Source organism: Aethalodelphis obliquidens, unplaced genomic scaffold (assembly GCF_003676395.1).
Source record: "Aethalodelphis obliquidens isolate GAN/ISIS:26980383/991018 unplaced genomic scaffold, ASM367639v1 scaffold80, whole genome shotgun sequence".
Lineage (NCBI taxonomy): Eukaryota > Metazoa > Chordata > Mammalia > Artiodactyla > Delphinidae > Aethalodelphis > Aethalodelphis obliquidens.
This window is the reverse complement of record NW_020838024.1, coordinates 6,049,158-6,074,963: the sequence shown is the minus strand read 5'-3', so window position 1 is coordinate 6,074,963 and position 25,806 is coordinate 6,049,158. Positions and strand designations below refer to the sequence as shown.

Below are 25,806 nucleotides of genomic sequence, written 5' to 3'. Positions count from 1 at the left end.
TATCTTGTAGGTACCTAGCATTTGGCAGGTAATAAATCGCTCGTGGACTGAACAGCCGAAGTTAGTGCTCGAAGGATATGTAAATGGCTCTTCTGAAGGCAGGCCCAGTGGCATCCTTACAGGTTCTTACAGGGCAGGTCTTTCATAATAGCGACATTACCCATCCCTTCATCTGTCCCCAGCAACCCCTCCTAGAGGTCCCACTCTCTGTCGGATTCTCAGCCAGGAGGTTAGGTACTTTCTTAGATACTGAAGCAATGGAGGAGGTGTGCCCATGGACGACACGGAACAGCCAGGCCTACCTGATGTGTAGTTTGCTGTCCCAGGCAATGACTCTGCATTCTGAGCGGCCGGAACGTGAGAGATGAAATCAGTATTTCCGGCGCAGGTAAATGGCTCAGGTGACCTCACATGTGTAGTTTTTCTGTCCTGGCCTTTCAATTTTTCCCCTTTAACTTTGCCTATTTTATAACCCCAAGCGCAAGCAACTTCTTATCAATGTGGTAACAGCGTTATACAGGGCTGGCCTCCAAAGTCCGTAGAATTGGGTTTGTCTGGAACTTTCTGAGGTAGTTACTTTCTAAAGAGTTCATAGGTGGAATTTCTCTTGCCACAGTTGAACTGAAAAGCATGGTCCTGTTGAGGGTTATGGCTTGGTGGTTGGCTTCACCGTGCTCTAAAGTGGTTTCCTTTTCTAAATCACATACATGTACTGAAAATTATATCAGTTCCTTGAGATTTGGGCAGAGTTGTCAGTTTGGTTTCTTTCGAAACCAGGGCAGGGCTTGCCTCACCCATGTTTACTGGCCACTGACAGAGGATCAGGAGAGGGTCGGCCACATCCTTATTAGGCAAAAAACGTTCTTTCTGTCTCAGCTGGTGTCCAAGAGAGGGTCTTCATTCACTTTAAAAATAAAAAAGGAAAGAAAATGACTTGCTTCGAGAGTGACTTTGATATTGATATCATTTGAATGAGTCATAAAATCTTTTTTCTCTTGACATGTATTCTCTTTGCCAATGCTTGATATCTTGGTGCTAATTCTGAAAAAAAAGAAAAAGAAAAGAAAGCTTTTTTTTCCCTTTGTAGTTCGAACAGGAAAGAATCTTAGTGTAAAAACTGTGTTCTCTTTGTCCTTTTTTTTTTTTTTTGTATGTATAATTATTGAGGCTAAGGATATATTCAAATGATTTCAGGGGGCTTTAGAGAACTTTACTAAAAAGCTTAGTAGTGCTAAAAAAATTCTGCTCCTGGTAAGATTAGAAGTTCTGTGTTAGTGTGTGTTATGCTCCTGGCTCTGTCTCCACCTGGGGTACCTGAAGTCTGCAGGCTGAGGCCTCGGCAGGTCCCTGGGGAGACTAGAGAGGACGGAGTGAGGATGCCGGTAACTGGGTCACCCTTGTCCTTACCTTCTTCATTCAGATGAACAGATCCTGAGTGTCCCTTGGGTGCCCCTTGCCTTGCATCTTCCTGGTGCTCGTGCTAGGCGTTTTCTTGTTCATATTTAATTTTTAAATTGTATTTTTCATATTAATAAAGAAATTCATATTTGTTGGAGAAAAATCAGAAAATATGGATGGACCGAAAGGGCAATAAAGACAATCCCACCATCCAGATAAAAATGCTGTTAATACCTGTCGGAGGGGGGGGGTGGTGTGGAAAGAGAGAGAGAGAGAGAGAAGGAGACTGACTTTTATCTCTGTCTGCTTTATTCATTAGTTTCTTCCCAGCATCTAGAATAGTGCCGGACACATAGTAGGTGCTCAATAAATATTTGCTGAAAAAAATAAAACACATCTTAGAAGTCTCCCTCCTCCAGGAAATTCTCACACACCACCTAAGAGATCCTTTTCCAGGTCTCACTGAACCTGTGAACCTGCGGCCAAACCGTCTTCACTGGCCCTTCACTGTGCACACCTACTGCTCACTTCTCCATACTCCACGCTCGTTAGAGACTTGTCCGTTCCTAGAGGAGTGTGCCATTAGCCTCTTAGCCTTCCTGCTTTAGTATCTTCCCCTCTAGGAGGGAAGGAGGTCTTTGTAAGGTCAAATTTCTTTGATTTCAAGTTATACTTATGCCTCCATGTCCTGCCTTGGTGAAAACCTGCACTTTTCAGTGCCATGCTCATTGTGTACTTCAGTAGTAAGGTGTTTCCTAAACCATGTAAATGAATTTTTTCTGATACCAAGAACTAAAGGGTATGTTCTAGGAAACAGCACGTGAAATTTTAGCAGAATTTGTCTGAAGTGTGCCTTCTACCACAATCAAACTCTGGGAGGAAAAACTAAAAAACAGACACTAGTGAAACTTGATCCATGAAGCCACGGGAGGGCCTAGCATTATAGCAAGCCGCTATAGAGACCGTGCCTTAGAGCAACACGAGCAACCACATACAGGGCTCTAAACAGAGCTGTGGGGCTCTAGCTGGTTTGGTCTGCTTGGAAGTCAGGCAGTGTTGGTGGGATTCCTGGCATCCTGGGCAGGAGTCACTGCCAATCCCCCCCTCCTCCCCCCAAAATAAAAGAATGGTCTTGGCTTTGGCCAAGACAAATCCCTAGGTGCAGCCAGGGCAAGGCTTTTGTGGCGGTGTCTTCATGGCCTCAGGAAGTGGAAGCCCTCGTGAGTGGCTTCCTGAACAGATGAGATATAGAGCAGCAAGGGCAAATCAGTATCAACTCAGGAGTCAACTCATTTCCTTGGCCGTCAGCAGATTTGTTTTGAGAAGATTCTATGTCTAGGATCAGCAGGAAGGAGAGCTGTGATCCATTAACAATGTCTGTCACGGGGAGGGGAGTGAGGGAGCCTGGTAGACCAGCTGTTTGTCCTCCTTGGCACGGATTGAGAGGTTAGGAGATTGTGCTCAAAAGTGGAATTTTAAATTATCACCCTTAGAAAAGGCCCTTTGACTAGGGTGACCATAGGCGTTTTTTTTAAAATCAAATTAGGATACTTCTAAAAGTGAAATGAAATGCTATTATCCCAAGGCAGCAAGAGTAAACAAGAACCTATGATACTTTGTTCATTGCAAACAGTCTTCACATGAAAGGTTTGCCCTCCTGTACATCCCCCCCGCCGAGTTTCAGGGGCTACTTGGGCAAGATCTCCCTTCCACTGTGCTCTGCCTTATTTCCAAGGAGCCCTTTGGTTGGGGTGTGTTTGTCTCAAGACCCCAACACTCGACAAAGAGTGACCCAAGCATCCCCCTCCTTTTGTCCTCAACACACTGTGCAGAGGAGCTCCCAGTGAGAGCTCTGTGGCTTGCTGGCTTTCCTGCCAATGCTGGCAGGTTTCTAGGGCGTGTTCAGTGCTGGCTTCTGCTCCTCCTGATGGCAGAGCCGTCAAATCCATCTACTTGCTCTGTTTTTCCACATGCCAGGGCTGTGCCATCCCACTCCCTGTGGTGTGAATGGCCCTACAACCTGACCTCAGAGAGCTAGCTTTCCAAAAACCCAGTCCCACAAGCCTGCACCTGAGCTGGGCTGGCCGCCATGCTCTCCCATGGGACACCTCACTCACACCATGGCCCACGAGCCGTGCATGAATGACTGCAGAGCTCTGGGTCCTGAGCGTGAGAGAGCTGGGATTCCCTAGGTACGTTACTTCTTTTTCTTTGTTAAAACCCTGCATATACTTTTATTCCCAAGAAAGGCCCCCATTCTTTTTTTTTTTTTTTTTTTGCGGTACGCGGGCCTCTCACTGTTGTGGCCTCTCCCACAGGCTCCGGACGCGCAGGCTCAGCGGCCATGGCTCACGGGCCCAGCCGCTCCGCGGCATGTGGGATCTTCCCGGACCGGGGCACGAACCCGCGTACCCAGCATCGGCAGGCGGACTCCCAACCACTGCGCCACCAGGGAAGCCCAGGCCCCCATTCTTTAGTTTACCATGAATAATCTCAGGCCGAGTGGGACTCAAGTCACAAATTTAAAAGGATGCAATGGGCAGCTGACTCGACCGCAGAGATTCCTTCCGGAAATGTCTGGTTGGCCATTTTCCTGTACTTGCTCAGATGAGCCACCTGGGAATGCTAGCCCCACTTCCTAGATTGAGCATCAAGATATTTGGTTAGGCAAATAGTGTCCTTGGCCAATAGATTTTGTATGGTCGTTGGTGGTTAGTTTAGTTACCAGTATGAGGTGAGAGTGTTAGAGACAGAAGACTTGGATTCTAGACCTGACTTTCTCACAGATGGTCTGTGTGACTGTGGACGTGTCCCTTCCCCTCCCCAAACTCCTCTCCTCGTCTGTAAGGTAGGCGGGTGGACCAGAAAAATGACCATCACACCGCTTTAAAAATGCCCCCCCCCCACCTTTCCAAAACATAACACATAATCCTAACATGCAGAACCACACGTGCTCTGATTGAAGCCAAAATGAGGCCCCGATTGGTCCGGGCTCGTGGAGCCTTCCCTCGCTCCCAGCCCGACAAGGCTGTGGGTCTTTCCGACTCCCCCCAGCAGTAGAATCTGTGATGTTTCTCTCCTGCTGCCCGCCTTCTGGCCATCTTTCTGCGTAGGCTGTTCCCTGCATGTAGGCATTTTTGGCAGGGGGTGGGTGGGAAAATTAAAAGGAGCTGAAATTGAAATCTCTCCGGTTTGCTGCTCATCAGCAGCTCCAATCACACACTTGGTTGGGGCGAAGGTTGAAACCAAAGACTCAGAGAAGGTTTTAGGTTGTCTGTGCATTGCGATTCCAGCGGGCTGGGCTTGCTGTGCCTGGGAGTGTCTGGTGTGGGTTGACTGTCCTAGTCTGTGTGTCCCTCTAGCACCGCCTCTAGGGCAGTGGTTCCCAGACCTGGAATGGCAGTTAGGATAACCCTGATCTGGGATGCACCAGTCCCTTGTCAGCACTTATTAAAATAGGGGCAGCTCTAAGCGAGTAAGTGGTTGGAAGTGATCTCGTTGACTCTCTATTTTATGTGGGCCCTTAATTTATATTTACTTCTTAAATCCTTGCAACAGCTCTGTGAGACAGTGTTTACTGTTTTGAAGTTGTTTCCTTGCTTATCTGTCTCCTGGTGGAGCTAAGTGGCAAGAATGATGCTTGATCTGTGCATATCTTGGCTTAGATCAGCCGCACGTGGTAGGCCCACTGATTTTGGTTAGTCTTTTTGTTTTCCATATGTAAGATAGGTGAGTGAATGAGCAAATGAAGCTCAAAGAGGTTAAGTAATTAGCTAGGCAGTAAGTCTGGGGTAGATATCTGTCTCCATCAAGCCCAGCTGATTCAAGAGTGAAGAAGGTGGAAGTGGGGTTCCAGTGTTTTCATCTTCTTGGAGCTTGCCCGCATTCCCTGTGTCCTCCTCTAAGTGTCCCTGGGTTGCCCTGCTTTCCCGATGCTCAAGACTGCTTCTTTCCCCACCGTGGCTATCCCTGGTTCTCCCTTCTGGGAGAGACTCACAAAGGGCATAAGGAGATACGTGTTCTATAGAAACTGGCATCCTGCTCTGGTGGTGTTTATCTTTGGGATTGCAGGGTTCTCCATTCCAGGGTTCCCAAACCTGCAAGACATACAGATTCCTGGGCTATTCCCAGGCCTACTGGATCAGGATTTCTGGAGGTGGAACCCTGACCAGGCAGGTGCTTTTAAAAGCAACCGATCCTGCCCTTCCGATCCAACTTCATCGTCAGCTAAGATCCCCCAGGAGCTGACCTTTAGGGTCACGTGGGCCAGCTTGCCCTCTCCAGCCCCTGCCATGCCACATCCCACTTCCACACTTTGGGTCGTGGTTTTTTCTCCCAGTTGAGAAAGTCTTTGCTCCCTTTTGCCTTTATCTTCATTGCAGGCGGCCTTTGGAGTCCAATTCATCCTCAAGCCCTGCCTTTGCCTCAGGCAGCTCACCCTTGCTCTCTCCTTTTCTGACCACTGCTGGCTCCTGTGAGGCCTAAAGATTAGCCCATATTTCAGTCTTTCAGTAAATAGTTAGTGAGCAGTTGTGATGTGACAAGTATTTGTCTAGATCTGAGGGATACCACAGTGGGCAAAACAGACAAAGGCCCTGTCCTTGTGGAGCTTGCATTCTAGTAGAGGAGACAGACAGTAAACATGATGCACAAATGTATTTATAACATAAGGCAAGGTCTGCTAATGACAGGAGCTAGGAAGCAACCAAAGGGGCATGAGAAGCTGGATAATTAGGGGTGCCATTCTAGGTAGGGTATTTGTGAAGGGCTGAGTGAGCTATGTGAGGTGGGGATCCATGTGAATCTGAGGCACAGATTGTTTCTGGCAGAGGGAACAGCAAGTGCGAGGGCCTGAGGCAGGAGCATTTTCACCGTATTCAAGAAAGAGCGAGTGGGTCACTGTTCCTGGTGTATTCCTAGCACCTAGAGGGCTGCTGGGCACTGGGTAGGGACTCGGTAAATAACCCAATGACCGTGCCTGGAGCGAAAAGGACAGGGTGGCAGATGAGGGAAAGAGGTAGTCAGGAGTAAGGTATACAGCACTGTGAAAGCCACTGTGAGGACTTCAGATTTTATTCCAAGTATGATGGGAAGCTATTCAGTGTGTCGCGTTAGAAGAGTGACACGATCAAACTGCCTTTCCCCCAGTGTAGAGGATAGACTATGAGGGGTTAGGGGAGAAGCAGGGAGACCAGTGGGAGGTTCTTGCAGAGGACTAGGGCTAGGGGACTTGGGAGAAAGTGACGTCAGTGCAGATAACGAGATGAGTTTGGACTCTGAGTGCATTTTAAGGGTAGAGACTATGTGTTCTGAGGATGGGTGGGATAGAATGGGAAGTCAAGTCTGAACTGCAGGACTTTTTATTATACGTCAGCATTTGGGTGCAAAGACGATGTTAACCCCATGTGTTTGCTAACTTCCTGTTTGTCAGTTTCCTTGACATCCCCTGGGACATCCCCCTGGCAGGGCCTGGGTCCCAGTTGATGCTGCATTAAATGACGGCGTACAGGAACAGCCAGTGCTACCGATTGATAACCTTGAGCCCTAACCCCATTCTGTGGCATCGGCACCCAGGGTGGTGGTTTGGGTGTTCTCAGTACAGGAGACTTTTGGGAGGGTGGCCCCTCTGTATCACTCGGTTGTCATCAGGGATTTATGCCGCCTCTGCAGGAGTTGGGCTGGGGGAGGAGGTGGGAACAGAACCCAGAAGTTCAACAGCCCAGCCCCCCTCTTTCCAAGTTTATACATCTTTGGGGGAGTGTTCCTCCCTGTTCCCTGCACACGCTGCTGTTTCTCTGCCTTTGCACATGCTCACCTTGTTCTCTCTTGAGCAGATCTCTCTTGCTTTCCTTGTCAAGATACCACCCCTTCCTCGAAGCCCATTCCTAATGTCCCAGCCAGATGTGGTTTCTGACGCCTCTGAACCCCATCGTGGTTTATACCTTCCTTATGACATCATCTTCTCCAGGGTCTTACCCAGTCTTTGGAGCTGGAATGCCCACAGTGAAACGATGAGCCTTAATTATCCTTGAGTCCCTCCCCCAAGGCCCAGTGCAGTCTCTTGAACCCAGTAAGCACTTGATAAACATTATTCAAATTGAAGTTGACTTCCTTTATGACTCATTTTCAGCAGCTGCAGGACACTTGTCTCCTAAAGAAGATTTGGGTCAGGAATCAAACAACCAAATGTCTAAGATATGTCAGATGGAGAACATAAATAAATGAAGTGAGATTAGTATTTTTGATAGAGATGCCATTATAAGAAAGATTTCACTTTCTTTGTCACCCTTTAAAAGATGGTAAGAGGAAATAGATGCAGGGTCTCTCTTGGGAGGCAATAGGGAGCGGTGGAGACTGGGGTGAACAAGAGAGTGTGTGCTGATCCATCCATCTAAAGTCGACAACAACCAAGCCTTGGCTCTAGACAGACATTGCCACAGTGTTCCTGGATAACCTGATTCGTCAAGAGAAGTTGCAAATTCAGAATTTTTGCATGGAAGACACTGATTCCTAGATGTTGGCAAATGATATCCCCCCACCTTTTTTTTTTTTTTTTTTTTTTTTTTTTGTCCCCAGCCAGCACCTTTCGGAGGGCCTGGCTCCAGTTTGGGACCTCTGATTTACATGTCAGACTTTTCCCCACTGAAGCAAATAGGTACATTTATCTTGAAATTGCAAGGAGATCTAGCTGCTTTTCATTAAAAAGAGGACCTCTGCATCCTGCTTTTATTCTCCAGCATTTGCTTTCCACTCTCCTGCTTTCATCTGAGTGGGAACCCCAGGGTTACTAGTATTAATCTGTGCCTGAATGCCAACTCCATGTGGCATAAGCGCTTCTATAGCTTGCCTTGAACTCTGTATAACGGGCTTTTTATTTTCCTCCAGGAGTGGTTTAAATGGAGTCTTCTGCAAAGCATAATTGGTTTTAAATTGTAGGTTTAATAATAATGATGTTGGGCTTAATGTAGTGCTTTTCGGCTTCTGCTGGCAGCCCTTGGCAGCCAGTCACTCATCAATCTGTATCCCTCTCTCTCCTCAGAAGGGGACAGCTGTTAGGGACCTGAGTCCCCTATGTCCTGCTATGGACCACAGGGATGAGGCGGCCAAATGCCCGCTGCAGCCGGGGGCCGCTAGAGGAGAGCAAAGCCGATGGGCATAGGGGTCCGAGGCTGGACCATCAAGGCTCTTTGTTGTCTTTTTCCTCTCTTTCTTTGCCTTTGGGTCACCCCACAGCTCATTAGGAATTCTTTTGGAAGATGAACAGAGGAATGCAAATCCCAAAGTTTTGCTTCTGTATAGAAGGTTTAATTGAGAAGATATATTAACTTAATTGGTTATCATCAGGCTTCTAGCTTCTTTCTGTACTTTAAATAACTTTTTTTCGTTTTCTTTTGCCATGGCCAATAAAGTGTCCCTTTAAAAGATTAAATCTTGTACTTTGGACTCTCCAAGTGGAAAGAGCTCTGGTTCAGAAATCAGAGAGCCAGGACTCTGATTATGACTCTTTCTAGAATGACCTGCATAAACTTAAATACAATACTCACTTCTCCTAACCTCATTTCTGAAGCATTGGATGGATGAGTAGATTAAAGTACACGACCACCAATGTCCCTTCCAGTGCTTGTGATAGAGGACTTAAGTGTTTCTGTGAAATGACACCCAACTCCTCCTTGGATGACATTTGGTGTGTTTCAGAAGTCAATAAAAATGCCAATCTACATATGTCATACAAAAGACTAACTGAGGCTTGGACAAGTGAGGGCTTGTTCAGCGAAAACTCAGTGTTTGTGTTATAAAAAGCGCAGAGAAGGATGTTGGTATCGTGTGATGTGGAGCGTCCTGCTTGAAAATTACAGGCAGCGCAGTCAATGACAGGGTAGCAGCACCCGTGGCCAGCTGACGACCGCCCTTTGGAGGTTTCCCAGGGTCCACCCTTTGGACAAACCACAGACGTTCAGAACTTGTGGTCTAGTTCACCATCGATGATGACAAGCAGCTCCTCGTTTGTTTTGGGGTCTGAACTGCCTTGGCTTCGACCACCATTTCTAGATGGCTTTTTGTTTTTGTTGTAGACAGGAGCAAATTATAACGTGGGAAGAATGGATGAGGGTAAAAATGGAAACATGAAGCCTGAAGAAGTTTCTCTGGGCTTGGAAGTCTGCGGTGGCCATTTGGACCAGCGTTTTGGAGGAAGTGGTGCTTGCAGAGTTTGAAGGTAGCACACGTAGAATACCTGATTTTATACAACTGTCACCTGCAAAAAGCTGACCAGACAGCTGTATTCTGCCTCGCCCTCTCTTCTCTTTTGAGCACACTTTGCTCCTTGAGGCTCCAAGTCAGTGCATCAGTAGACTTTGCTATCTATATACCACTTTCAGTCTTTTTTCTTAATCTTTAGGTGGGTTGTTATATTTTTTTGTAGGGGAAAACGGACAACCAAAGTTAACAGGCTTTGTTCTCTCAAAATAAACATTCTTAAAAAGGACTGAACCAGGGGCTTCCCTGGTGGCGCAGTGGTTTAAGAATCTGCCTGCCAATGCAGAGGACGTGGGTTCGATCCCTGGTCCGGGAAGATTCCACATGCCATGGAGCAACTACTCCATGGCTCCATGTGGAGCCCGTGCGCCACAACTACTGAGCCTGTGCTCTAGAGCCCACAAGCCACAACTACTGAGCCCCTGTGCTGCAAGTACTGAAGCCTGCATGCCCTAGAGCCTGTGCTCCGCAGCAAGAGAAGCCGCCGCAATGAGAAGCCCATGCACTGCAGTGAAAGAGTAGCCCCCGCTCGCCGCAACTAGAGAAAGCCCGTGCACAGCAACAAAGACCCAACGCAGCCAAAAATAAATAAATAACATAAATAATTTTTTTTTAATTAAAAAAAAAAGGACTGAACCTAACATGAAAGATAGACGTGGTGGAAGGGAAACCATGTCCTCCTTTTCCAGAAACAATTTGCCAATCTTTCTGTGAAACGGAATAACAGCTTCTGAGGGGCAGATATTAGCAGCTGGTGAAGACAACCCGGCCCGCTGTGCAGCGAGGGGAGAGGAAGGATGGGCAGAGCAGGCTGGAATACAAGGCTATGTGCTCAGTGCTCTAAAGAGCTAGACGTGGAGTAAACAGCCGCCCACATTGATTCCAGTTCTGAGAATTAGGGCCCAAATTTTGAGGTCTACAGATTAGGTACAGAAGACTGTTGTCTTCAGATTTCTTAAAAAGCCTTCACTGTTAAATTGCTGGCCACTAAGGTGTTAATGGCTGTAATTTAGGCCTCCAGATGCGCCGAGGGCTGCACAGGAATGGGACATGGAATAGTTTCATTCTGATGGGGAAACGCAAGGACAGCACTAAACGAAGACGGGTTCAGGTGAAGCATTGCAGGAAGAGGCGGCCGGGTGCCTCCAGGACCTGGCGTGTGTCTGCATGTGCCTGTGTGGAGCGAAAGGTCACGTGCTTACCGTTGACATAAGAGACCTTTGGGAATGAGGCTCGGGGTTGAGATGGCGTTGAGAAACTGTCAGAATTTTTCTAAAGGCTGTCAGCTCCCTGAGGGTGAGGACCATTTCATTTGTTTATCACCATATCCCCAGCACCTACCAACCAATATTATTTTTCATTACTGTTTGGTGGATAATTAGATAAAAGGAAGGGGGAGAGGAGCTGGGGAAGACCTCACACCAGCCCTGCCCAGCCATCCCATTGGCCCACGCGGAGGCCTGTTCACGCTGCGGGTCTGTGGCCGGGTCATCCATGGTGACACTCTAGGGCTTGGTGGAGGAACAGACCTCGCCTGGATGCTTAAAGCAGAAAAAGCATTTATTGTGCTGAGCAGCCCACGAAGCCAACGGGCCCTGAAGATCAGAAGGGAGGAATCCAGGTGGACTGCATGGTGACAGCCAGGCGGCTTACAGGACTGGTCTGGGGATGCTGGGCTGACTCGGCACCCACGACACTGCTGGGCATCCCTGGACATTGTCCTGCTGCTTCTGGCCCCTCAGTGCCGCCCCCGGCACCAAACAACTCCTAGGTCCCGAGTCCAGAGTGAGCGGTCATGCCTCCACCCACTCGTGGGCTTGGGTCCTGGCTGTCCCCGCTGCGGCCAGCCCGGCAGGAGGCAGGGCACTGCCCTACATGTGACCTGGGGGCCTCCTTCCAAGTTGCTGGAGCAGGGTGGCCCTGCTGGGGAGGCCAAGGGAAAAATCACAATGTCCCCTGGGGGCAGGAGTTGGAAGAATCCTCAGTATGATGAGTAATCCAGTTAGCTAAGCAAATATGAAGAAACAAAATAAAAACAGCCCTGTATGCATCTTAGACTCTTATTTTGTTTTGAATCAAGGGCGACAAGGGCCAGCAGGTTACAGTGTATTAAGAACGTTAATGGCAGTTCCCAGGGGCTAGGACAGCTTCCTGGCTGATGGGACACTCAGCGCATTCTTAAAGAGAAGTCTCAGTGTGAAAGAATGGTCAGGGCGGTTTTGCTGTTGGCTCGACCCCACCAGAGCTTTGGCGAGTTTCCGCGTCCCGGGTACGCACGAGGTCCGCCCTGACCCTGTCCCTTTCCTCCCGAGGAGCCGCCAGCTGCGCGGGACGGTGCTTTTTCTGGGAGCCTCACGTCAAGAGAAGGGGTCAGCCGGGGCCCGTCGGCCCAACCTCGCGCCCTGTGAAGTGCTCCGGCTTCTGAGGGTGAATTAACGCTTGTTTTTATTGTGCTGTTCATTCCAGCTCCTGCCTATCTCCCTAATTCATTCCGCATGTCTGGTCCCTTCTGCCCGAGGCGGTCACTGCCCAGGCCGGGGGTGGGGGGGGGGGGGAGGCGGGAGGTGCGGTGGCTCCTCTCTTTTGTGTGTCTTGTCAGCCTGTCTGCTGGCAGCTCTGTCCACGAGCCCCCTGGGTTCACAGGCGCCTCTCCTGGGAGGTGCCTCCTCCCGTTCTCACCCACAGTGGAGTGGAAACTTTTTGAGTGCCTGGACCTTAAGGCACTTGTATTTTATATCTTCTCTGAGCCTGACACTTAGCAGGGGCTCAACAAATCTCGTTCAGTCTGTGAGCAATTCGAAGCACTGGCGTGCTACCCGCCTTCAGCCTCCACGCCGGGGAGGACGGAGCAGGGTCAGGCAGCCCCTCCAGCCCAGGGGGTACCGTGACGGGACACCCCAGAGCTCAGACGGTGGAGGAGGTGCCCAGGTTCTGGTCTGGGGGTGAAGCACACCTAAGGGGGGGCCTTGACATGTCTGCATGGCTCCGGGGCTGGGGACGCGGGACGTGATGGGAAGGTGATGGCCACTGGGAGGATATACCTTCTCACGCGTGGACCCTGGACGGGCCTACCTGATGCAATCCCGTGGTCATGTGTCATCTTCAAGTGGGAAATCCTCTAATTTTGAGTTTTCCAAAATGTGTTTGTTTTTTCTTTAACATCTTTGTTGGAGTATAATTGCTTTACAATGTTGTGTTAGTTGCTGCTGTATAACAAAGTGAATCAGCTATACGTATACATACACCCCCATATCCCCTCCCTCTTGCGTCTCCCTCCCTCCCACCCTCCCTATCCCACCCCTGTAGGTGGTCACAAAGCACCGAGCTGATCTCCCTGTGCTGTGCGGCTGCTTCCCACTAGCCATCTATTTTACATTTGGTAGTATTTATAAGTCCATGCCACTCTCTAGGCAGGCAGGAAAACTCTTCAAAATGTGTTTTTTGGAAGAGTTTTCCTGCCTGCTTCCCTCCCTCCCTTCCCTTTCTTCCTCCCTTCCTTCCGCTTTCCCTTCCCTTCTTAACCTGTCCTTTCCATCTTCTCTCTCCCAAAGCAGAAGGGCAGAGAAGGCACCCCAGGTGGATAAATGTGTCCATTTCAGAATTTACCCATTTCCTCCTAAAGTATGGAAGGGTGTGGTCTCTGCCCTAAAAACAAAATGCTAGGGCTTCCCTTGTGGCGCAGTGGTTGAGAGTCCGCCTGCCGATGCAGGGGACACGGGTTCGTGCCCCGGTCTGGGAAGATCCCACATGCTGCGGAGCGGCTGGGCCCGTGAACCATGGCCGCTGAGCCTGCGCGTCTGGAGCCTGTGCTCCGCAACGGGAGAGGCCACAACAGTGAGAGGCCCGCGTACCACAAAACAAAACAAAACAAAAACCCCCAAAATGCTAAAGGAATAAAGTGTCAGAGCAACAGCTCCACTCTTCCCAAACGGCCTCCGCCTCTCCGTCCTCGCTCCCACCCCCCACCTGTTTCCAGCTGTTTCTCACCCTCTATGAGCCATTAGCTTTGCCCCAATTCTAACCCCATTAGCAAGACTCATACAACCCGTGATCAGCGAGCCCCCGGGGCCAGAACTTCTAATCATCAGCCCCCGCCTCCCTTGTTCTGCGCCCACCCACTCCCCCAGTCTCTTACTCTGTCGTTTCCGCTGTTGTTATTTCTGGGTGCCTGGGAGCAAACAGCGTGACTAGCTGCTGCACAGTCAACGTGTGTTGGGACCACCCTATTCATAACCGCACTGTGTTTTAACAAGGATGCCTTTGAACAGCTGTCAGTACACACACACCAGGCTCTTTGAGGAGGCTTCCAGGGGAGCGAATCTTCCTAGTATGAAATTAAAAGATCAGTTCTTTGTTCCTTCACCCAAAACTTTGGTTTAGCCTGATTGGCTGGCCCTCTCCCTGAAGCCCAGCATGTGGTCCATGGAACGTTGTTAGGTGCTTCTAGTGAGTAAGGTTTGGGAAAACACAGTTAAACAAACCTAAAATCTCTTTACCAAGGGGCTTCTCAGAAGTATTAATAGGTTAAGTTCGGTGATGGCAGGGGCCATATCTTTGTTCTTCATTCCGATGGCTAAAAATGAAAAATGATCAAAAATGAGAAAATGCGTCATGAATTTCCAAGAGGAGATATGGTTTACGGCCTCTTCCGACTTCAGGACCCAGCATTTGCAGAGCATCTCCCAGGAGAGCCTTGAGGGCATCTTGCTCTAGGCGAAGCAGGCGGGAGGGGTGGGGAGTGTGTTTCTTGGCCAATATTTCATCTCCTTAAGGAAGCGGAGTAGGAGTGGAGGAAGGGTTGCCCTTAATGGATAAAGTGGCCATTGGAGTGGTGGCTCTTACGTTGAACTCAAGCAGAATTGCATTGAAACATGTATTTACGGAGCATCCATCATGCACTGGGAGTGATTCTTAGGAAATGTGCAGGCAATGTGCTGGGTGCTTGAACAATAGTGAACCAAACATAGTTCCGGGTGTGAAATAACTTCAACAGTTTCCATGAAACAAGCCTAGAGGAATAATCAGAGAACTATGAAAGACAATATATGCTGGTGAACTGAGCCATATGATACCAAAAATAAGTGGTATGAACAGTGAAAATAGGGGAAAAATTGGACATGCCTAGGGTTATCAGGATGACATTTGGGAGAAAGTGGAACCAGATGTCAAAGAATGGGAGGGATATGGATTGTAGAGCAGCCGAATGTAATTGTCCCAAGGGATCCCAAGAGTTCTTTGTTTTGTCCACACTTAGGTATCCTAAGCACTTCGTCCCCAGCACACAGTAGCTGCAATAACATTTGTTAAATGAGTGATATGGTGGAGGAGGGAGGAAGGGCATTTCAGAAGCCAGCAGCAGAGCAGAAGCTCTGGGGTGGGAATGTGTTTACTCTGTTGATGATGTGAGCAGCAGTGGGGTGGGGTGGTGGGGTAGAGCCGTTAGGAGGTATTGAGTGATAAGATGGGGCCAACTTGTCAAGAGTCTTGAATGCCAGGATGGGAATTCAAATGTGATGTTGTAGATTCTTAATTTACGAAGATAACATGGGAAAGCGACCACAGGAAGAGCCACCAAAATGGAAAAATGACAACAGCAGCGGTCTGGTTATTAGCCTGATGACTGACTGCACGGTAGGCAGGAGGAAATCAGACTCTTCCAAATGGGCGGTAGCAGTGAGAGTATAGCAGAAAGAATCTGAGAGACATTCTAAAGGAGAGAAATAGGTTTGGGGAAATAAAAGAGAAGGAGAAAGTAAAGACAACACCCAGAATTTGAATAATTAGAATGTTGGTACCCTTGGAGGGAAGAAACAGAGGAAGGTCTAAAAGTCCAGATTTTAGCGTAGTCAGAGCATCGCACTAGATTTGTCCTGAAGATGGTTGGAAATGTGATGTTGAAGTTTGCATGAGAGGTCTCAGAGAGGAAAAGGAGAAAGCTAAGGGCTCAGGACTGCCCCTGGTACCTCCTGCCAAAAGATGGAGTGTAAGTTTGTGGCCAAGTTGATATTTACTATGGGAGAGTTTGAAGCAGACATTGAAGGATCAGGTGTAAGAGCCAAAGAGACCTTATGGAAATTTCCTGAACCAGAATCTCCGGGCATCTGGACATCTGGATTATAAACAAGCAGATAATGGGATTCCATGGACACGATGCCTTGAAGACCGTGTCTCTGCTGCCCGCATCTCATGCCAATTGGTTAAATGTTATAGGAGAAAGGCCACTTGAATATTCACAATCCACCAGTTCATGCACACTGGCTTAATAGGCAGTTTCTTACTTTCTGGAGGTGGTCGAAATAAGTTAACTCATTCAAAAATTTTCATGGCACCAAAAGCTAAATGAGAATTCGTGAGCCGTTGTGTTGAGGCACCATGGCCAGTCAATATTTAGACAGAGCCTCTGGATATCTGTCACACGGCTTGAGGATTTTTATCTTCTTTTACTTAAAAAAAAATTTTTTTTAACATAGGATTTTTAAAGTCATGAGCAGAATAATAGAATAGACTCTATTTATATTTTTGTGTAAAGACCAGACTGATTTAGCAGCAGTAATATCAGACTGAAGGGGTGACCACATTCTCTTGATTGTATATTGGGGTTAACAGGAGCCGAAGGCCTTAATGTGAGCAGGCTGAGACCAGGGCCAGACTGCGGACCTGACGCCTGGAAATCACTAGCACGGTATCCAGAATAAGAAGCACAGGGAGTCCAAGAAGCACTGTCCAAGGGCAAAGTCAGAGGTGAAGACCAGCGGGCACAGTGACAAAACCAGAATGCTGAGGGGTAGGGCAGGCACATAAGTGACCAAGACTAATTCTTTTCTGTGTGCATGTGGTAAAGTACACAAAACATAAAATTTACTGCTTAACCATTTTAAACTGGCGTTAAGTACATTGACAATTCAGTGGCATTAAGTACATTCACAATGTTGCACAACCATAACCGCTCTCTAGTTCCAGAGCTTTTTCATCGTCCCAGAAGGTAACCCTATTCCCATTAAGCAGCCCCTCCCCATCTCCCTCTCCCCAGCCCTGGCACCCACTAATCTGTTCTCTGTCTCTATGGATTTGCCTGTTTCAGATAGTTCATATCAATGAAATCATATGGCCTTCTGTAACCTGCTTCTTTCGCTTAGCATAATGTTTTCAAGGTTTATCCACATGGTAGCACGTGTCAGAATATCATTCCCTTTTTATGGTTGAATAATATTCCACTGTGTGGATATACCGCATTTTGTTTATTCATTCTTCAGCTGATGGACATTTGAGTTGTTTCCACCTGTTGGCTGTTGTGAACAGTGCTGCCATGAACACTCACGTACAAGTTCTGTTTACACACCTGTTTTCAATTCTGCGGGGGTCTATACCTCAGAATACAAATGGTAATTCTGTGTCAGCTCCTTGAGAAATTGACAAACTTTTCCAGAGAAGCTGCACCACTTTACCTGCCCCTCAGCAATATGTGAGGGTTCTAGTTTCTCTACATCCTCACCAACATGTGTTTGACTAATTCTTCTTGTAAGTTTCACAGCCAGGTGCTTTCTCCAGGGCCAGGGACGGACCCCAGTGGGGTGACCTCCAGTGGTCTTCAAGACCCAGTTCTCTGTGACCGCAGCCATGATGGTGATCGATGGAGAGGACAGGCCTCAGCCAGATGCCTCAAGTTCGGCTGCACAAGCTTGATTCATGATTTCAGCACCTTCCTGGTATCTGCCTTCCCGCTCAGTCACTCCCTCTGATGCCCGACTCACCTTCCAAAAGTTCCCAGCACATCTCATGCTAGCGTTGGCCTTTCCCTCCCTTTAGCGAGACTGCTCAACGCTTGAACCAGTTCACAGTCGTGCAGCAACTTTGATGGAAGCCATGTGTCATGGTGGTTTTGAGCACAGCTGGCTGAGTGCAATTGTTGGCCACAAATCAAAGCTCATTAGACGGAAGCATTAAATAAATCAGGACTGGGGAAGGAGGCGACTGTAAACGGAGGGCTGAATGTGAGAGATAATCCAGGCTGCTATCTCCAGTGTCTTTCCCACTTGGAGTGTTTAAACTTAGCCTGACGTTTACAGGCATTTTTCAGCCTCTTCTCCTGCCCCCATCCCCCTGCCACACACTTCCCCACAGTGATGAGCAAACTGGGAATAATTTGACTTGAAATCAAGGTGGAGCTCAGGAGAGCGGGTAATTAAGAATGTGATTTTTTTTTAAGCACTAAGGGAGTTATGAGAAATCAGAAATGCCTTTTCCCTTTGAATAAGAGCTACTGGTTTGTGAGGGCAATGACTGAGACATCACTGTCTGTGTTCTAGGAAGCTGCGGGGCGCTGAGAGTAGCCCTCAGTACTTCTTAATACCAGGGTGAAACTTGCCAGCATCATCATGACCTCTGGCTCCTGCCCACAAGGTACCTCATGCCAAGGGCTGTAGCCCCCACTGGCCCTCTGGTATTGGACTGTCAACCTGACCTGTTTCCTATGGAAAGCAGTCCCCAGTCTTCCGGGCGGGTCCCCAGCACGCAGCCCGCTGTCCACTTCAGCCGTGGAGCTCTGCCCTTACCAGCCGTGTGGTTTCTTCTTTAGGGCAGATCAAAAGAATAAAGACCCTCACCATCCTCAGTAACAACCACCGCCTACCACAAAAAGAGAGTGATGTCACAAACCGCACGGGAGGGAAAGAACTACTCTGGCAAATAAGTCATGTGAATCTTAATGATGTGTGTGCTCTTGCATATAACATGAATTTAGGAACATGGAAACTGAGGAGGTGGAGAGGAAGTGACGTCAGCAAGATGGCAGAATAGGAAGTCCCAGACACCCCTTTCCCCAGGAAGAGATCTACTCAACAACTGTACATGGACCAATTGACTTTGTGAGAAATCCAGAAACCAGTTAAGAGGTTCCTGCAACCCAGGTGGGCATGAAACCAGCTTCTTGAGGCCAGTCACGTGAGTACAAGTTGGAAGTGGCCCACAGCACACAATCAGTCTTCAAAGAATTTGAAAATAGAGGATAATAAAATATGAGATCAACGTGCAATGACTCACAGTAGAGGCCTCACATGAAAGGGGGATGGTCTGGCCCTGGAATACTGAAGACAGAAGCATTAAGGAGACAAGCCCCAGGACACTGGGCAGGGCACCTGCTGTCCACTCCTTCAACACTTCTGCTAAGGGTGACCAATGTATCAGCGCCCAGAGAGGAAACTCCTCCTACTCCTCCATGGAAGATGCTCTTTCTCTCTCCCAGAGCATCAGTGACCACACTTCCCTCTAGTTTGGAGCTTCAAACTTCAACTTTACACCCAAAAGCTAAGATTGGGAAAGGACTTTTTTTTTATTGTTTTAAGTGAAGGATTTTGAAGATGGTAATTTAAGTTACAATGAAGATAAAAAGCAAGTTCCTGCCCACCACTTCTTGCCCTCTCTTCTTTTTTCCCCTTCCTCCCGCCCTATTCTCTGAAAAATGCAGCTTGAGAAAATATGACCCCGGGGAACAGTGGATGTGAGAAAGCTGTGTACCCTGAGCTGAAAAGCAATTAGCTGCCCCTGAGCAGTCTCGGAGCAGGCAGAGGCGTGTCCCTGAGGCAGGAAGACATCACCATGATTTAGTTCTGTGTTGGTTGGTTTGCTGACAGCGTGCTGTGTGTCCTCAGGCCCCATAAGAAATGGCTGGTGAAGACCGAGGTCACCACTTCGCCCAGCTGGACCATATCTTTGCAGTGACCCGAGGGTCAGTGAGTAAGAAAGAGAAGGCTGAGGCCAGCTATGACCTTGAATATGTATCCAGCTGTGAGCTGCTGCCTAGGCTTCAAAATGGTAAATTAAGATTATGCCTGCTTGGTTTTTGCTTCTTTATGTTTAAAAAAGAAAAACTCCCTTTATAGTCCTATATCCCATAGTCTGAAACTTGGAAGCCCACATCTGAAAGATGCTAATAAATATAAAAAAGACTTCCATGGTCAGTAAGCTTTAACAGCACTGGTGAAGGCCTTAAGCAGGTGTCTACAGTACAGGACTGCTCAGAGCCTCCAGTAGGAATTTTGACTCTAGGAAGGGTGTGCAGCAGACAGCAGTTCTCAAATGTACCTGATTATGGAACCCTCTTCAGTCTGGTGGCTCTTGGAACTGTCATTCAGTAGAACATGTCTGGCAGCTCTGTACCTGTTCCTCAGTTCAGACCTTTCATTGTCCGAGTTGATCTTTCAAACTAGATGACTCAATACCTTGTATACATTTCTCTTCTACATGATGGTTTTGACCCATTTTGACGATGTTTTATAAAAGATCCATCCACCAGCTCGAAGAGGAGGCCTATTTAAAGGTTTCAGATGGCCTTACCATCTGCAGCTTTGATGAGGACAGAGGCCCAGAGAGATGAAATAGTCGCCCATGGCCACACTACCGGCCAGGCAGCGCGGACCTGGGCAGTGTGAGCATGTAGTGCCTGCCTGCAGGCTCAGGGTCCTCCCTCAGGCCCTCACTTTTCCATGCATGATCTCCTTTGAGCCTGAGGTCATGGCTCATTGTCTTGCTTCCTGCTTTGTTCCTTTTTTTTTTTTTTTTTGCAGTACAAGGGCCTCTCACTGTTGTGGCCTCTCCAGTTGCATAGCACAGGCTCCAGACGGGCAGGCTCAGCGGCCATGGCTCACAGGCCCAGCCGCTCCGCGGCATGTGGGATCTTCCCAGACCGGGGCACGAATCCCTGTCCCCTGCATCGGCAGGCGGACTCTCAACCACTGTGCCACCAGGGAAGCCCCCTGGTTTGTTCTTAACCCATACTTCTTGAGAGGATTTATCCAGGTCCCTTATGCCAACTGGTATTTAGCCATTTTCCCTTTGTCCCAATCTAGGTAGCGAGATCCCTCGCCAGATATTTTTTGGTGACATATTTGAAGGCAGAGTAATACATTGGGAACAACCAGGTCCACTCCTTTGGAACAGTGGCTTCTTTACTAGCCTATCTTTTCACCTGTGAGATCAGTGCTTCCTTCTGAGTTGTTGCACCTAGAGCCTTGGTTCAGCCAATGGCAAGAGGATAGGTGGTACCAGGTGCATGAAACCAGGTCCTGGAGTTAGGTCTCTGTCCACCAGGAGAGGTGGGCAGGATTTCATATCATAGAGATCTATGAATAGCACGCTGTGGTTCAGGCAAACAGCTGCACCAGGGTCTCCAAAGGCTGGTGGAACTCAGTGAAGGGCGGGCTGACAGGCAGCTTGCAACACACTCCAGCTGTCAGTGCAAGAGGCAGGGCGGTCTTCAAGATGCTAAGATGGGAAGTAGCAAGAGATAGATGAGGCTTGGTGGTTAGAACTGAGAGCACGATCAGGACCGAAGCAGCGACGGGGGATGAACTGGTGCGGAGTCTAGGGGTATATACTGCTGAGCCGCTCTCCAGCCTTTCCTGCCAGATGTTAACGGCTGCCCCGACAATTACTGACGGTGCTGAGCAGGGGTAGGTAGAGGGCTGGAGGGATCACAGGGGCTCACACGTAGGGAGAGGCGAGAGGCTGAGGCTGAGAACCCACAGCGCCCTCTGCTTCCGCTCGTGTAACACTTGTAATTCCCAATCTTCACACTCACAAATTCTCTAAAGATGGGGACAACGCCTGTTTTGTTCACCTTTGTACTGCCTGAGCACGGCGCTGCCCCTGCGGTTCTCAGTAAATGCTTTCAGAAATGAATGAGTGAATGAATTGGAACTATTTAACAGTAGTGGAATTAAGTCTGCACAGGAGGCGATGCTCAAGGAGCTTGAATTCTGTGTCCTTACATTGGAGAGGGTGGATGTGTGCTTGTGAGTACCTCCCGGACACGGTGATTTTCCAGACCCCTCAGGCTTGAGTGGCTTGTCTTTGAGTCAGCGCTGACCAGACAGCCTGGATGGGGCATGAAGCTCAACTAACCTGGATGGAGGCCAACATAGTTGGCTTCCGAGGCTGCAAATCTGTTTCTAGTTTGAACAATTTGTCCAGTAAACATTCAACAGGCTCTGTTTCACCTCACTGAGGATAAAAGGGAAGCTTTGGATCGGAACCCTAGAGCCAGACTTCAGACCAGCAGCGACGTTTCAAAAATCACCAAGCAAATGTTTTCCAATTACCCATTGTAATTTGGCATTTCGATATCAGAAAAGGACAGCCGATCAGACATTAAAAAGTGCACAGCCTCCGAGTTTACAAATAGGACCAAAAAAATCAATATCAACTTAATTTTGACTAATTGAGCGAGGTTTCCACCCAGGCTAGGAGGCTGGCTTTTATTTTTAAATTGTTCCTCCTGATATTATAAATTCCTGTTGTGTTCTGATTCACTGAAAAATGGAAGAAGTCAATTAATTTTTAATGCAAGATGCAGAGTTTGGATGTGCCTGAGTGGCTTTCGGAGTGTGGCAGGGCTCCAGCGAGGCCGGAGTCCACAGTCACAGGACACAGGCTATGGTAAGGAATTTTGGAGTCACTTAGCTCATCAATAATGTCTTGATTCTTGTTGATGAAAACTTTTGGACTAAATGCTAATTAATGCCTTTCAAGGAACCAGATCTGGATTTTGTTGTTGTTTTTCCTTGAGCTCAGTGAAGTTTCTTACGGGTCCCCCAGTGAAGTCCTTATAACTTATCTGCCCTCTTCGGTCATTTCACCAAGACTTACCTGCTCTGGCAGGCTGACGCTGACTCTTTGCAAAAATGAAAGACATGTCACTGAAAATACTCATCAGGCTCAAGGAAAAGCATTGTGAGTTTTGCACAATCACAAACAAAGGAAAGTAGGTCCCATTTGGAAGCTGTTCTGTCTGTGGAAGAAAAAGAAAAGAGGGGGGCTTCCCCAGTGGCACAGTGGTTGAGAGTCCGCCTACTGATGCAGGGGACGTGGGTTCGTGCCCCGGTCCGGGAAGATCCCACATGCCGCGGAGCGGCTGGGCCCGTGAGCCATGGCCGCTGATCCTGTGTGTCCGGAGCCTGTGCTCAGCAATGCGAGAGGCCACAACAGTGAGAGGCCCGGGTACCGCAAAAAAAAAAAAAAAGAAAAGAAAAGAGGATGAAGAAGAAGTGTCAGATGATTTAGTTTTATCGCGGCTTCTTAAGCCCAAGCAGTGGTGTCAGAGGCCTGGGATCTGACCTCACTCTCACACTCTTGTGTCTCCCCCAGGCTAGAAGAAAGCCTGTGCAAGTCAGGCTCCGTGAGATGTGTGGGCCAAAGGGAACCAATGGAGTCAATGGATGTATCCCTCATGTGTGCTTCAGCGAGTCTCATGTGCATTTGGGAGGGGAGACAGTGTTTGGGGGCTTATCTGGGGTTGGGAATTCATTCTGAGTGGCTGTAGTCTAGGTAGCCCAGGGGCACTCCCTGTTCACTGGCTATGGTTGGCTGTCAGCGGGGGTTAGAAATTGTAAACAGGGCTAGGATACTCAGAAGGCCCAGAACAGGCGCTAACTCACCTGGTCTTTAGGGCTCTGGGATTCCTTGGACAAGGCCAGATTCCTTGAGAGAGGCGCTCATAGCAATGGCCATCCCAGAATTGTCTGATACAAGTGAAATCTAGTGGCTTGGAGAGCTCTACACACTTGCACTCAGAGGGAAGCTTTATGTGTAAAGTCACAAACCAGGGCCGTTTCTCTGCTGTACCTGCAGCTTTCTTAGACTTTCAGTGTTAGGAAAAAAAAAAAAGCAACTATGCTGTGAATGGCCTCAGCTCTGGGTCTTGCCTTCTGTCTTTTCACTTTCTTTTGCCTATCGTTTTCATTTTTTCAGTGTACCTCGCTTTTTGCAGGAGTTGTGGTCTTGAAAATTTTGCACGGTTTCTTCTGTGTGTGTGTGTAAACCAGAGTGTGTGGTTAAATCATTAGAGAAGCTTGCTGTTAAAGGAGACATTGCAACGATGCAATTTGTAAAAGGAAGGATTCTTTGGTTGTACAAATAGGCACGATTTAATGGAACTGCTCGGGAATGAGCTTTGAGTCTAATGTATTTGTTCATAAATTGGGACCTTCTGTGACAGTAGATGAAATTCTGCCACTCTGTATTTGACAAAAGAGGAAGTAGAGAGTGATATAGGGCTTGTCTGTGACTATTTTATTATTCATGTAACTGTTCAGAACTCTTGGCGGGGGGGTTGCCAGTCTCTGTGTGGTTGCTGCAGTGTATTTTGGTGTTTATCTTGTGTATAGCTATCTTGTCCTCCCTAAGTTTATCAGTAGCATCTTTAGTAACTTTGAGTCAGGGCAGACTCGGCATAGGGCACTGAGTTTATTACAGTCTATTCCATCCCAGGTCAATGGGGGTGTTTTGTCAGTTCCCAGGACCACCAAAGTCGGTGTGGATTTGCACCATGCGGAGAGGCAGAGGATGTGGAGGTAAGACAGAGTCTGGCAGGTCTGCTGTTGGGTTGGCCAGCATCCATGGACAGGAAATCTAAGTCAAGAAGGAGGCGAATGCAGGTGGTGGAGCCAGGTCCAAATTGAAAACGAGTAGATCATTTCCTCACTGGCAAGAGCCAGGGCTGTGGTAGACCAGAAAGATAGGAGTGTTTCATGAGGCCAAGGTCAACTGCCTGCCAAGTCAAAGGACGGTTGAAGCAAGAGTGGCTGTGGGCATAGTGGAAAGACCTGGCCCTTCCACTCACTTCCACCTGAACTTGGCCTCCCTGGGCCTCAGTTTCTTCAACCTCTTTAACACATGGTTAGATTAGATGAGTAACTTTCAAACTTATTTTTTTTAGGTACTGGGACCCTTCCTTAAAGTAAGATTTTGATAAGAAAACCCAACATACATCAAAAAAAAGGTGGATGTACTCCAGTTGGCATCGAGGGGGGCAGGACTGGGCACCCGAGACCCAACTACTTGGCCCTGTCTTATATATCATGGTGATTCCTTCACCTCCCAAGGACAGCATTAAAGGATACTGGATAAAATTTTAAAATCCTTTCTAGCTCACAGGTTAGCTAACAAGACTTTGAAATCATTGCTGCCTTTTTTCTAAAGCTGCTCGTGAGTTAGTTCCTAGACACTTCTACCTGGAGGGCAGCCCCTCCTGATTTTAGAGGGATTCCCCTCTGCACAGGGCCAGGCCTCTCTGCCAGTCGTCGGCCAACCAGAAGTTCCTGCAGGCCGGCTGAGTAACCAGAGCCAGGAGGCCCTCGACCAGAGCTGGATTACACGGTGGACACACACATTGTCCTCTGTCTGCTTGAAGAGATCCCATGGAGCGTTAGACAGTCCTCAGTACCCCAGCCCTCTCAGCCTCATGAGAGGTGGGGAATTTGGAGGAAGCAGGTGGGTCTGTGGGATTAGGAAGTGAAAGTGCTCGAGAAGCAACCAGCAATAATGCCAGCATTCACCCCACACTCAAAAGTCTCTCGTACAGGGAATATGTAGAAAGTAGGAAGAAAGCATCGTGGAATCTTACCTTCCTGCAGAAACTGGTTCCAAAACCAAGTCAGACTGGGGTTAGTAGCCCCTTTCCTTTACTCAGAAAGGCTGTCTTAGACTCTTTTAATCATGAGAAAATGGGAGCTCGTTTCATTCAAACTATACAGTTGGAAATTCAGGGTCTTATGATATATTTGATATAGTCAAGGGAAAAAACCTGAACTTCAGGATTAATACCTGGATCGTTGTCCCAGCTCTGCTCCTGGCTGGGGGACTTTGGGCAAATCACTCAGGCTTTCTGTGTCTGGGTTTATGTCTAGTAAACTGAGAGAACACCCCGCCATGGCAAGGATACAGAGAGATACTAGATGTGAAAGTTGAGAGTGGTTGCCCTGCTCTGTAAACCTACTGGAAGGGCCAGTGTGCAGCGGGTGAAAGCAGATATGAATACATGGAAGGGTGGTGTGGTCCCATCCACAGAGCATGGGGTCACCTGGGCCGAGACTCGTGCTCTCCCCAGCTGGTCACTGCTCTTTGGTTACATCACCAGTACCAGCTTTACGGCCAGGGCAGAAGCCAGTCCTGCCCCCCGTCCACCCACAGCTGAGCCTAGCGTGGGCTGAGTTTGGGCTCTGTGCACCTGGAGCCTGGCGCCTGCTCACCTGGTCTCATTACTTGGCGTTCTGCCTGCCTGGGGGTAGGTGAGTAGCTTGGGATTTCAGCAGCACCTTACACAGGGAATAAAAACCTGGCAGGTCAGAGCAGGAGGAAATTTAAAGGAGAAAAAGGAGA

The 25,806-nt window shown here is 48.3% G+C and overlaps 1 protein-coding gene across 4 annotated transcripts in view; it reads left to right on the top strand.

Moving 5' to 3' along the window:
• Positions 1–25,806, top strand: part of PDZD2 (PDZ domain containing 2) — a 377,132-nt gene that overhangs the window by 93,885 nt on the left and 257,441 nt on the right. Inside the window, exon 2 of one of the 4 annotated variants that reach the window (XM_027092705.1) lies at positions 11,967–12,081. The exons of the other annotated variants lie outside the window; for them this stretch is intronic. The gene's annotated coding sequence lies outside the window, so the exon portion shown is untranslated. The remainder of the gene's footprint in view (positions 1–11,966; positions 12,082–25,806) is intronic. 4 annotated transcript variants of the gene reach the window in all.